Raw genomic sequence first — 14,288 nt, forward strand, 5'->3', positions numbered from 1 at the left:
CACTTGCGATATCGGGTCATAATCTGTTATTCCCGCTAAACTGACCCAATAAGCTCTCAGAGCTTTTGTGTTTTTATTTTCAGGTCTGAGCGATTTTGGCTGCTCTGGAAGGACGCTCATAACGCAATTAAGAAACAAGTTTTTTCCTGATTATTTCACGCTCGCTAGGGGGCGCCAAACAACCGCGCTGCAATGCGAGGCAACTTCACATCAGTTCTAGCAATTAGGTCGACTACCTGCTGCCTAACACACATATACAGACACACACACACACACACACACACACACACACACACACACACACTCACGCGCGCGCGCGCGCACTCACACGCCTACGCACACCCCATGCAATTAACTCTATGCCCTGTACAGTCTTTTTAAGAATATTACGTAATAGACTTGGTTCATCAAAAGGCAGGGCTATGGAAATGACATTTAATTATAAGGTTAGGGCTTTATGTGGGCTGCTGGTGGAAAGTCATGTTTGAGCAAAGATGCAGATGAATCCAGGTGTATCACCCTCAAGAAGGAGACCCGTTGGAAGTAAACATGGCTTTCACCTCCTTGGAGAGTTTACACCACAGAAATATCAGCTCTCAGAAATCCACGCAGTGTATTTATTTATTTTGAAGCACTTTTTGTTCCTTAAACCTGATTTACCCAGGTTATTTACCAGCTGCAAATGAAGAAGGATCTCAGCTTAAAATCTCTAAAGAGAAAAGCCTTTTTATTGTTGTTTAGGACAGTGTTTTCCAATCTAGTCCTTAGGGACGTCAGGATACTTCATATTCTACCTTTCCGCGCCACCGCTTCAGGTATTCCGTGTTCTAGACTGCTGTGTTCTGGGGTTAAGATCTGGGAGAGGGCGAAAATGTGGGCTGTCAGATGGACTGGATTGGGAATTGTTGGCTTAAACTCTTGATAAATAAATACCATTGATTCTTGACTTCTGGGAATTGGCTGTACTTGGTGTAGACCAGTGAGGTTTTTGAAAGTTTTTTTAAAGGTTTTTTCACTCTTGTACATCTTATTTGTACCAGAGCATCATCCATTGAAATGTTCTTTATGGAAATAAAAGTGGTTCTTATGTGGTATTGCTCCAAGGAACACCCTTTTAGCGCCTTTAGTGTGTTGGAGATCAGATGGTCATCAAGAGTGCACAATCATCCTTGATGAATTTACTTCTACAAATTGGATGTTCGGTTAAATATCATGGAATTTAAGAGATTCTATGGCTTTTTCATTTTTTTCTAACAGTCTTTGAAATGCAAACTCTGTCACTGAGAGTGGTTTGATTTTAAATAGCTCACAGTAGAGAATCTCACTGACTCATTCCCTTTACAGTGGTGGGGATAGGAATCAGGGATTATGATATCTACCATGCAAATTTGATTGACTGTCCAAAATGACCGGTAAATTTACTTTTAAATCTCTCATAGTAATTAAAATAGTCTTAAATATATAAATAGATTTACTTTGGGGACTATTTGGCCCTAGAACCCTCTGTATCTATCTGCCTGCCATAAATAGATAAAAAAAATGTTTTATGCCAAACAACGTCTCAAATATCAGGTATCATATTCATAGCTGTTTCAGGTATTTGCTTTCTCTGATGTTGCTTTTAGAGGCGTTACATATTCAGTCCTCTGATTCCTATCAGCACTGCAATGAACAAGTCTAAATATCTCTAGAATGGAGTATTTCACATGAATCCACTGACTTTGCTTACTTCTAAATGCTTGTATTGTGCAGAAATTGTCAAAAATTGGTGGAATTCCCCTTTTATGTCTTTAGGGGCTAGTAGCTGCTGTAATTATACTATGAGCATGTTCCAGAAAGCCTGTTCAGAGCCCTTAATGAATTTTCTTTTCAGAATAAGTAGAGATAGGAGAGTGCTTTTTGTGGAGCTGTGGAGGCTGATCTTATCGAGCAATGCACAGTTCATTTCAGACTAGGCACCATTACACTGAAATGAAACGTGGCCAAACAACATCAGTTATTTAGCAACAACCGTAGACCTACTGGTCTGAATTTCATCGAGAAATATACATGATGCATTTTCATGATGGTGTTCAAAACCCAGTGCACTCTGATGGAAGGTAGATTGACCTAGAGGCAAAGAAAGCATATAAAAATTTAAAGACACTTCAAAAGGCTGTTACATAGCATGTATTAAAAGGTAGCTTCTCACTGATACAACTTATGTACACTCTCATCACTTCATAAGGCTAACATGTCAAATCAAATGAAATTTGGCATCTAATTTTTTTTAAATTATACAAACACTAAGGTTGTGAAAATGGATATTGAATCAGGTAGTCAATGAGTTAGAGGCCTCGCGTAGTGCTGTATCTCAAAGCTCCAGTTCTCAGGAGAACCTTCTGCTAAGAATGAGTTCCCTCCCATATCTTCTTATAAAAAAGGAAAGGAGACAAGAAAAAAAAAAGCCAGAGTGGAAATGGGCTCTGATACAGCAGGCAGGGGAGGACCTCTCTGTTAAAGCTCACTGAACAGAGTTATTATGGGCTCGTAAAGTGAGCAGCAATACAGGAGAAACTGCTGGCCTAACGTTGCCCCACAAAACGCTGGACAAACAGGAGAATTTAGACCATTTAGAAGCACTCTGTTATCTAATGCCTTTCGTCATCGTTGAGTTCAGTAATAAAGGTTACACAATTATGAATTTAAGCAGGAAAAGTCCAGTAGAACATTCTGCCTTAAAAGTGTCAACAGACCTACAAGTGCTTGTATAATCCAGTTTACATTCGATGTAATTAGGGTTGTCACTATTGATTGTATCAATAATCGAGTACTGTTTAAGTGAGTTTTGAAAAAAGGCCAAATAAGCTATACATAGCTTTTATTATATAAAACATTAGTTTATTATATACAACATTATGGCAAATAGATTAGCTAGGAAGCCTTTAAAAAGAAAAGTAATTCAGTTTTCAGGAGATATTTCTAAGAAGATTGGACATAAGATAATCCACATGCATAAGGAAGGAGAAAGTCAAGGGAAAACACATGGAGTTTCCAGAGCTGACGTTCAAAAAATTACAGATATTGGTAAAATTGGACTCCTGATAACTGCGCAAGAACTGGAAGACCACCAAAACTGTCACCATCAGATAAGCAGTACTTAAAGCTTTCATCTTTGAGAGAGAGGAGAAAATCAAGCTTTCTTGGTTTCTTGCTTCAGATATGAAAAAATCCAGAGGTGTTTTTGTCCATCCTTCAACTTTGAGGAGACAACGTAATGATGCAAGACTGAAAAGATGTGTAACTCACAGAAGTCATTCCTGAGAAAAGTAAAGAGACAAAAAAGTTGAAAATCACCCACCAAATGACCCACAAGGAGCAGAGAATTCAACTAAGTTCTAACACTGAACTTGCATTTTTAATTTTCTAATCGAGTGATCATGACATCACCAAATGTACTTAATACCTGGTTTAATTACTCAGTTCCATTTTACATGGTCAGTTTTCACTACATTAAAAAAACAAAACTTGTGGTGCACTCGGTGAAGCATTTTCAGTGGATTATCTCTTTTGATAGTAAATTGGGGTTAAATCTGTGCTTGAGGAGCCAGATTGTGGTTAACTGTGTCCTCCTACTACAGAATTTATTGCAGAATCTAAACTAAAACTGTACCTAGCCTATCAACAATTGAAATTGATTATACAAGATAAAGAGCCCATGACATAGAAAACCTGATTTTCCATGCTTTTGTGAAGTTTGACATAGCACATAAACAAGCGTCAGAAACAGCCCATTCACTCTCCAGTCCATTCAGTCCATATATGGACCAAATAGAGCTGCAGAAACATCCCATTCACTTATTCAATTTACATATATCAGCATTATAGGTACAGGGAGTAAAACACATTTTAGTATATTAGTATATATACACACCTTTTAGTATATATCCAATTTTTTTTTTACATAAATTCATAATTCATCTGCATAATTTCATATTTCTGTTTCCCGGTACATTGTAGGTAAATTTCATGGTGAAAGTAAAAGTATGCTTTTTGCTTTTACCAAGTTACCAGCAGTTTTGTGTGTGTGTGTGTGTGTGTGTGTGTGTGTGTGTGTGTGTGTGTGTGTGTGTGTGTATATACATTCAATATATGTGTTTGTATGTGGAGTCAGAAACTACGAGATAACCTATGCTGACCCATTTTGACATTCAGTTAATGTCTTATAACGATTTCCGAGGCTCTTATACAAACCATTATAGCAAATGGAAAAGTCTAATGTGTGTCTCCTCTAAAGGCAATGCAGACGCATCTCATTAGCGCAAACTCCACAGAGGGAGGTATCATGATGCATCTGTCATTCTGTAGAGCTTTTCTGTCAGCCTCTCTCTCTCCCTCTCTTTATGATGTAGCCATGTTTCATGCCAGTCGTGCTCTTCACCTCTCTGATATTTGTTGCTCTTGATGGCTTGATGTGATAGAAGGACAGTTTGAGTGTGCTCAAACACTTAAAACGCGTTACGTAACGAGCCCTCAGAGGTTCAATAAGGCAGAAATGACACTCTGTACAGAAGCTAATGGAGCAGATGACATTAATGCTGAAATATCTTAATCAGAGGGCTTTGACATGCCACGTCCTGATAAGAGTACAGCACTTAATTCCACAAATGAACGTTCACTGATTTTTGTTTTCCAAATTCTTACCACTGAAAAGTATTCACTGTGACATTTATTATAACAGCGTATATAAAGCACCACTGATGCATTGTCTCATTAAGAAACCTTAGGAGATGAATAACTGAATATTTTATTTATTCACTAATTTCTTAACCACAGTTTCTTAAGCATGTATGTCAAAACAGTTGTGTTAAAGGGGCACTTCAGCATTTTCCCCACCTAATCACTATTTTGGACATCTGTATCAAATGACACAGACATATTCTCTGTTCACAGACAGTTTGGGATGTTTATAGGGTGGGTTTGGGAGGGTGTGGTCTGGTTCTCTGTTGCTCTCTGAAAACCTGTACTGTTGAAAAATGAAAAATTGAGCTGTGAGCTGTGTAGGTCCCTGCTGGGGACTGTAAATGTATGGGCTCAGGGGACTTGGCGGGTTTGGTCAGAGAGTGCAGGCGTGGGTGAGTCACAGCGGCGGCTGAGGAGTGCCCTGTGCCTCCCTGTATGGACTCTTTAATAGGGCCGAGGGAGGCAGTACATATACCTGATTCATGTTGGAGCTTTTGTTCGATCAATACTGCTTCTGCAAAGCCTCAAATTTATCCGTCACACCACTACACCAACTGAGCCGAATGCCCTCCAGGGCTCCTCTCTCTCTCTCTCTCTCTCTCTCTCTCTCTCTCTCTCTCTCTCTTTTACTCATTCTATCTCACCCCTTTTTCTTTCTCTCGCTCTGTTTTTCCCTCTGTGTCTCTCTCAAACCCCCTCACTTTTTATTTTTCATCTCTCCCTTTTTCTTTCTCTAGCTGTTTATCTCTGTTATATGCCCTTTTTAATGATCACTTTTTCTTTTCTTCCTCTTTCTCAATATCTCTCCTCATCCTCTTTCTCTTTCTCTCCTTTTTATTTTCCCCTCATTTCTGTTTCTCTCCCAACCCCTCTCTCACTTTTAATTTCTCCTCTCTAGCTGTCTTTCTCTCTCTTTTATTTTTTCTTGTCCTTACACTCTCAAATCCCTTCTCTCCCCATCTCTCAATCCCTCTCTTAAACCCCTCCCTCCCTCTCTGCATCTCTCTCCCTCTCTCTCTCCATTCCCCTCAAACCCCACCTTCTCCCCATCTCTCTCTCTCTCTCTCTCTCTCTCTCTCAACACCCCTCTCTTTTCCTGTTTCTCTCCCCCTCCTCCCCCTCTTTTCCTGTCTCTCTCAAACCCACTCTCTCACTCTCTCTGTTTTCCTCTTCTCAGTGGGATAAAACAGAGAAAGATATTGTAACTCGTTCTTCAGGCTCTCTGTGGTCATTTCTCTTGTGCTTCAGCAGGTCTGGACTTTAATTGGAGCGATGATGTAAACGGGTGATTATTGTTTATTATAAGTGGGCTCTGTTGGAGGGAAGTGGACTGGAGGCTTTTAATAGCTTTCTCATTCACTGAGCTTTTGTATTCGGCTGTGTGTTTGTGTGCATATTTAGCTGGAGGGGTGTGAACACAGTTGTGTGAGGGGATTCATTAATGGGTCATTTTGATGCCTGTGGCTGTTGCCTTTTTTCATCAGTAAACTTTCTTCAGAGGGAACAAGGATCCTCCATCAGCGCTGATGCAATATTACTCAATTCATCCATAATAACAGCTGATCCCAGGCCTTCAGGCCACTGCTGCGCTCTGCATGTCTGTGGGAGGGTGTGTGCACATGCGTATGCGTGATTGTATGTGTGCATCTGCATGTTTCTGTGTATATGTAACCAGGTATGTGACCATAAAAGACAGTATTTCAATACCAGTCAATTCATGAGGTAGGTAAGAGAGAACAACCTAATGCAGGGAAAATAGAACAGCTTTTTATGCAATTAAACAGGTTTGAGTTGAACTAGCACCGTTTGGTCACTTTTTCATATTACCATAGCAACCTCATCTGTGGAATGGTGGAATTTGAAAGCTCTCTGGCACTACACATCTCAGGATTCATCCTGAAGACTTTTTACACCATAAAAGTAACATTTTTCATATTTTCTGTCAGGTATTGAATACTGTGTATATGTTGTGGCATGGTTTTACAAGTAAGCCCCCTACAGTAAACAATAAGACCCAATTCCTCCCTTATAAATTCAAAACAGTTAATTTTATTTATATATAACATTTTATTCACAAATTTATCAGAAACATATGGTACCCTATTACTGCCAGCTAGAGGAGAACAAACGCATAACATTATTATTATTATTATTATTATTATTAAATTTATTATTTTTTAATTCATTAATTTAATATTGACTTTTCAATATTTCAAAATATTGATTATTCTCTCAAATTATAGACTCAGTATACTCAAGTACTAACTTATCTTCTTCACATATTAATATCTTGAAATAATTGCTTATTTTAGAATGTTTACTAATTTAATAATAATAATTGTACTAATTTAATACTAATTATTATTAATAATAATACATATAAAATATTAATGTATTTATAATTTATTATAAATAAATAAATATAATTTTGAGATATATTGTTTTAAACAAATCTGTTATTACATTTCAAGAGAGCAAGTAATTATGTTGGGATAATAAGTTATTATTACAAGATACTGATTTTTTTTTGCATAGAAATAACTTATTTCGACATGGGTAACTTTTTAAAGAAAATTAAAAAAGCAATTATTATTATTATTATTATTAATATTATTATTAGCTTTTTTTCTTCTCTACCTGGGAATAGGTTTCTGTAGAAACATGCTGTAGACATCTTGTAGATAAAATGTGTTTATAAATTTATTGTGCTGATGTTTGCTGTTCTACTTCATAGTCAACAATATATTTGCTAGTACCTTTTCACAAGTCATATTTATTTTTATGTAGGTTGCTGGTACAAAAAGGGATTTAATCCTCATCAAAACATTTTTAAAAAATGGCTAGGTTTGCCCGACTCGAGCTGGGTGGTATTTTCCATTGGCCAAGCAGTTGCACTGAAAAGGTTTTTCTTGAATTGATTTAAATGCGTACATCAGCCAGTTTGATTATGTTGATGTGATATACATTATTTACATACACGCCTTTTTCAGTGCAGAGTCCCATCTTAGGTTCCATTTCTTCAGGAAGAAGGCATGACATATCACTAGCATGAAGTAAGGCACTGCAGTGCATTAGACAGGAGTAATAAAGCGTATGATGCTCTATAGATGTGCAGTGAATAGGGAGTGGGCCATCATATCCTCTGTGCTAATGACTAGCCCATGAGTCACTATAATAAAACGTCAGCCTGATAGGATAAGGTTAGCTTAAACACGAATTACAGCTCTACAATACATGAGTAGCGTAATTGAACAGCATAATTGCTTACTATATATGACATTAAAGCATACAGCAATGCAGACACTGTCACGATAACTTAAAGAGCCCTTTCAGCACAACAGCTGATTTATGAGCAAAACAGTTAAACAGATTCTTCACGTGGAAAAGAAAACCATGGGGGTTCGCTGTTGAAAGCAAAGCCAGTCACCAGTGAACATCCAAATGAGTTAACAAGACACCAGCTGTAATAAGGTTACTTCAGACCATAGAACATGCATACCAAAGCAGGTCTAATGACAGTGCACAGTGCGTAATTAGCAAAGAGCAGGATTTTCTGAGCAGGCTAGCCTGCACAACTGGATTTTAATTCGGATCACTGTTTTAGACATCTTCAATAAATTAAACATAATCAACTTCAATATTGGTGAACATTGTAATGGTCATTTATGGCAATTATGATACGTTATTAGTTATTTTTGATGACATTAGCTAGTGGTAGGTTACAGTATATTAACAATAATGGGCAGAGACATATACCACCCTTCATTCATTTCATTTCCAGTCAAAAGCAATCACCCAAATAAAAGCAGAAAGTGTATATTTAATGAAAAATCAAACCGAAGCTTCAACAACTAAAATTAGTAACACATTTTTAATATTTATTGTACTTTTTACACTTTATTGTACTTTATTGTCCCTTTATTACAGCTTCCATTCTTTTCAGGTTCTTGCTTTTAGTTTTTCAAAGAAATCTCTAAAGTTCAGTCTTAGAAGTTGGTTGCATTTTCTGCTTCTCACATTCCAAGTAGTCCCAAACACAATCCATGATGTTAATGTCTGGACTGTCCATTACTTTGAGAACACCAGCAACTTCTTTGTTTGATTTGAATTAAAAAAAAAAAGACTTTTGGTAGAGATGATTTGAATTAATGAAGGCTTATAATACACAATGTGAAGGAAAAGGCTGTTTTCTCATTTTAACCATTAGCATACAGCCCTACTTCACACATCTCACAGCATTTACATTGTATTTGTCCCCACTAACCTGGGATGGAGAGCTCCAGTGCTCTAGGGCCACATTCCTGTACAAATTAGTGATTTCTCTTATCAAGTTCATCTGATTTAACTCTTCAGTTAATTGCCTGGTTTAGTTGGAGTTTTTAGAGATACAGAGAAAAAAAAAACACCAAACTATGCTGGACCCCGATCCCTAGTTCCCCAGCCTACTCTAAAACATTTGACTGGACGCTTCACTTAATTCAAGTTGAACCAACTGACTGGACTCATTAGGTAATTATCAAGTTGAAACAGGTGTCTTCAAGCAAAGACAACATGCTCTGCAATACTGCAGCCCCTTAGGATTTGACTCTCAGAGCCCTGCATGAGAAATTAATGACATTTCACATTGAATAATGAGGTTTCATTTAAAATAATGAGATTCTATGTGAACACGGTGACACAGTATTGTGTCCTAACCCGGTGAATACCAGCCTGATTCTGCTCCTCCATCCAGACGAGCACTGTTTGCTTTCTCGGCTAAGAGCTTAAGCACACATGATCTTTTGTAATTCCAATAAAGCCATAATTGTAAATTCAAACTCGAAGCAAATCTGCCACCATCAGCACTTTCAAATAATAGCTGTAATAGCCAGAGCCAACATTCAGAGCTATATGCAAAGAGATCTAAATTATGGCACTGCATACAGCGGCTGTCCTGCGGTACATAAAGAACTGTGCCTAGAGTACTGGTTATCATTAATAATATTCAGTGGAATGGAAATAAAAACCTTTTGTGTTTGTAAGTTACAAGATCCTCAAAGAGGATGAATATAATGGCTGTTTCATCATTTTTTGCTTCAAAGAGGACATAAACCTGTAAAGACTGCAGGGTTGCTGTGGTTCATCTGTGCAACATCAAGATGAAATGAAATCACAAAGTCCACCGTAATAAATGTGCAGCATTTAATGAGAAACATCACAGCCAAATAACATTTGTTAACTTTCTCTGTCATTTCAAACGGCACAAATTTCCCTTCAAAAAATGGGCATTCTGTGCATTTTTAATGGGAGAATTTCTGTGAGTTTCGGGGTTTTATTTTGTAGTCTCCTTAATACCATAAACCTCTAAGGTGAATAAATGATCATCTATGGCAGGGATCGGCAACACGCAGCTCTGCCCTGTTGCAGCTCCACAGCAGAATTTTTAGGTGAAAATAAAATAATCCTCCTTTGCAATATAATTAAGCTCTGTTGATTGTTTTAACACAGTTCTAACAATAAATGATCTTAAACGCTGGGGTTGGATGTATATCTGCTAATTCACCATTTAACCCTGAAGGTTGGTGCAGACTGCTAGTCACCATAGCAATGCAGACAACAGTTGTGCCTAGCTATTAACGAAAGAAATGATAGTTTAGAGACAAATGGTCTTATTTGAATTTATAATCACTCCAGCTGCTTTCCTGATTCGTTTAACACTATCAAACACTAAAATGGAGTGCAGCTGAAGTCAGCTTCTCAATCACCAACTCCTTGTTTGGGTTTTCCCATTCCACTTTATATGGTGCAGCAGTTAGATTCCAGCACCTCAGGACCCATTTAAGGGTGAACTGGAAAATTCAAACAAGAAGCTGGTGAATGAGAAGTGACTTCAGCCACGTTAAAAGTTGAACGTTGAGAGACATTTTACAAGATAATCTACTTTTGCAGAAAAGTTTCTTGCCGGAGATGCGAGAAAAGCTGCTTAAAGCAGAGCAAAGTAAAAATCATTAAAATGATAAGTGACTCCACTGTTTTGAAAGGTAACACACATTAAACTAAATGTCTATTCAAGCCTCTCTAATTTTTTCTTAACACTCAGTCTAGTCTTACATCTAACTCCAGTCCTAGCCCCAGACAATATGATCAAGTTTGCATGTCATCTTCCGCTGATGTAAAACCCAGTAATGCCACTGGAGGACCACCCACCATTCTTGCTCACTGTAATCTGCTACATTTACAAGAAAATATTCTACTTTTGCTGAAATGTTTCCTGCTGGAAATGGGAGAAAAGCTGCTATGTCTCAGCTTAAAGCAGAGCAAAGTAAGTCTGTGTTCTCATTATTATACATATATTTTTAGCCTTTACTAGTACATTAGAACATACTGAGACATATTGACAGCCAAGACGCTAAAATGGAGATAAAAAGTTGTGGCACCCAAGTTTTTAAAATCACTTCTATCACAACCAGTGGTACACCAAAACATTTCAAATCCAATACATTTTTTAAACCCTAAATGTCACTGGATCTTCTGTATTCTGAAGTCATTAAGTGGTTTAGATACAAATATTGCCACATAAATGCTACCCTGTTTACGCCTGATTGTTTCATAAGTCTTGAGTATCAGGATTAGATCGAGATTAGATAGAGATTATCCACATTAAAATGCAAGCGTGCATGCACCCAAGATACCTTTTCATTTGATATCTGATTGCTCAAACCACTTGAGGAGGTCTGAGAGACATTTCAGATGTTATTTCATTTTCAGATGTTATACAAGAGAAAATGTAACAACCAAAACTCTTCCCAGTACTCTGAAGGGGTCTCCCTCTGCTGTTCCATGACCATGATGCCCAATAACTGATGCTCTGCATTCTAAGATGCCATCTTTATGTAAACATTGATGCAAAGCTAGTGTAAGAATGAATAACACAGTTCGAATTGTATTATTACATGCTATGCTAGAATTGAATTTCAATGTGACTAACCAGAAATGCATTTAAAGCATAAATGCAAGTCTTATCAGGCCAGGTGTAAACAGGGTCTGGGTTATTTGAAAGTAAAGCCACCCCTATTACTATGCACTACTTCAGCACTGTTATATAACACCACCAGCCACTCAATCTGTAGCCTACTACTGCCAAAACCACTTAACTACCACCCTCGACAAAGGCTGTTGGTTTACGCTGGGTATTTTGGTGAGTCTTATCATGTTAATTCACACAGTAGTGGCTTTTGGATGTAGAATATACAGTATGTAGAGATATTCCTATTGCTGTTTTTTTTTTTTTTGCTCATTCTTTGTTATTTTAGATGTGGCTAATTCAACACACTGGCTAGATCTCCCTCTGTCACACAAGGCTGCCTAGATGGAATAGTGAACACTACCATATGGTTCCTCAAAAACACAGTATTTGTCAGCAAACTGATACCCACTTTGGCTACCATCACTTTGAGCAGTCAGGGAGAGGGAGGGCCATCTTAACCACCCAGAGACAGCAAGACCTATTACATTCTTTTGGACTTCTGCCATGAATGACTGTAGCATCACCCAAGGCACTCATAATCATAGGGCTAATGCTTAGATGGTTGCATCACTCAGGAGTCCTGTTGTCCTATATTGACAGCTTAATGACCTTGTAATTCAAATGACAAATTGATGTTTTGGGGGAAAAAACTCTCCTCAGTTAACCACAGAGGGGTGATTTTCAAAAATGGTATTCATGGTAAACCTAAAACAACTTAAAGCCAATTTATCTGGACACTAGTGGTGAAGAAATTGACTACACATCCAAATAGGTCTATAGTTCTCAGTTTAGCAAAAATATGACTGTTATAGGCAATGTCAGTACCACATATATGCACACTACCTGTCCCTTTGCTAAATTTCCAAGCTACATTTCTTTAAATAACCCCAGTTATTGTCTTCTTTTCACTTTCCATGCTGTTTCTTTAAATACTCACATCCTACCTTCTTTAGGCTTTGAACATAAAGCCACAGGAATATGCCATCATGGAACTTTTAGACAGATAGATCAAAGCTCTCCTCCCCAGACTGCCCTCAATCGATACACTTAACCTACTGCAAATTTAGAACAATACATCTGTGTCCTCTGCAGTCCTCATACTGAAGTGAGAATGTGAAAAGAAGTAGGCCTTTTGAATGTAGGCCTTTTTAAGCCTTTTGAATGCTTTTTAAGCATATGGTGCTATAATGGACAGTAGTAGCTTAGCTGGTGATAAACCCACACAACTGATTTAGAGGATTACATTGAAATTACCAAGAAAAATGGAGTTGCATGCAGAAGGTTTTCTAGTAGCTTAAGATATGATTGCAGTTCTACTTAATTGTCCATGAACAGCGGTAATTAATTGGGTGTAGTTGGGGGTAAGATGCTGAAGCAGACAAACAATGTGCAAACATGGGAGATAACATAGCCATGGAGGTTTGAAGTGTGTACTAAAGAAATGACATGGATGGAAAATTGTGAAATGGCTGATGGATATCTGTGGTTGACTGACTTACAGCACTTACTTGCCTGTTTTTTTTTCACCTTCTCTTTTTTCAGGATACTTGCTTTTCATTTCAAAGAAATGTACAGAGATATCTTTCCACACTTCCAAAGTTCAGTCTTAGAAGGTGGTTGCATTTTCTGCTTCTCATGATCCAAATAATTCCGAACACATTCAGGTCTGGACCTGGGGGTGGGCGGTTCATTGTTCTGGCAACACCAGCTGCTTCTTTGTTTGATTTGCAGATTTTTATTTTTTTTGTTTCTTTGTCTCAGTAGTGGCTTCTTGAAAGCTACACATCCTTCCAGCATCATAATGTTGCATTTTCTTCTCAAGATTCAAAGTGAGAGTGGAGATTGACTTTCTCCTCTCTCTTAAAGTTGAAAGCTTTAAGTACTGTTTATCTGATGCTCACAGTTGTGATGGTCTACCAGTTGATGTTAGGAGTTCCATTGTCTCTATATATTTTAGTAAGCTTTAATCTATAGTTTTAGAAACTCCTGTTGTTTCACTTATTTTTCTTTGCTTTTCCAATTCCTTATACAAGGAATTATATCTATTCTCCTAAGAAAAAAACTTTTAAAAATTGGGCTGGACCAGAAATTGGACCGGAAATTGAATCAATGAAAATGGTATCTTTATAGAAAAAAACAATGAATATTTGTGACTTGAATGATGGTCCATTCCAGGAAATGCATATGTACTGGAATGTATACTATATGGACAAAAGTATTGGGACACACCTCTTAATCATTGAATTCTGGTGCTTCATTCAGCCGCATTGCCACAGGTGTATAAAATCAAGCACCTAGTCATTCAGTCTGCCTTTACAAACATTTGTAAATAATGGGTTGATAAATAGCCCACTGAATTTGAGCATGGTTCTGTAATATATGCTACCACTGCAACAAGTAGTTGTTCGAAATTTCATCCTTTCTAGATATTCAGTGATCAACAGTTGGTATTATCGAAAAGAGGAAGCATTTAGGAACCACAGCACCTGACCACGTGTCAGACCATGTAAAGTTACAGAGCGGGGCACTCAGTGCCGAGGCACATAGTGCATAAAAGTTA

The 14,288-nt window shown here is 37.7% G+C and overlaps 1 protein-coding gene across 2 annotated transcripts in view; it reads left to right on the top strand.

Annotated features, from left to right (window-relative positions):
- Positions 1-14,288, top strand: part of ajap1 (adherens junctions associated protein 1) — an 83,460-nt gene that overhangs the window by 907 nt on the left and 68,265 nt on the right. The gene's annotated exons all lie outside the window — the stretch shown is intronic.

This window comes from Pygocentrus nattereri, chromosome 28, assembly GCF_015220715.1.
Source record: "Pygocentrus nattereri isolate fPygNat1 chromosome 28, fPygNat1.pri, whole genome shotgun sequence".
NCBI classification, from domain to species: Eukaryota; Metazoa; Chordata; class Actinopteri; order Characiformes; family Serrasalmidae; genus Pygocentrus; species Pygocentrus nattereri.